Below are 545 nucleotides of genomic sequence, written 5' to 3'. Positions count from 1 at the left end.
CACTCTTTTTAAACACAAACATGGGAAGAAAAATACAAACCTTAGAATTAAAAGAAACGTTGAATTGAATTAAGTTTGGGAAACGGCAGCAAAAAATGGGAAGAAAAATATGAATCAGAGAATATGGCAGAATTCGGAGAATGAAAATAATTCAAATAAAAACACATGAAGAAAAAAAAAGAATCTGAGAAGATAAATTAAAACTATTTGCTTTTAAAAAAAGAGTTGTATTAAGTTCGGGAAATGGCAACAAATAAATATATTAAAGGTCTGGCGCATTGGGGTAGCTGTAGAAGTAATTAAGATAATGGAGACACTTGATTGGTACATTGAGGCCTCTGTAAATCATGAAGAGACCTTAGAATCCCGCAGCGGAGTGTGGGTATTTTATGCCAGTGTATAACAATACAACTATTGCAACACACTAGAAACCCACAAACATGTATAAAAGCTACCTTTGAGGAGCTGAGAACAAAAAACATTTTTATGACCATTTTGGTGTGAACAGCACATACTATAAAAGGGAAATCAATGGTATATTATTC

Source organism: Limulus polyphemus, unplaced genomic scaffold (genome assembly GCF_000517525.1).
Source record: "Limulus polyphemus unplaced genomic scaffold, Limulus_polyphemus-2.1.2 Scaffold615, whole genome shotgun sequence".
Classification (NCBI taxonomy): domain Eukaryota; kingdom Metazoa; phylum Arthropoda; class Merostomata; order Xiphosura; family Limulidae; genus Limulus; species Limulus polyphemus.
Note: the sequence above shows the minus strand (reverse complement) of the source record.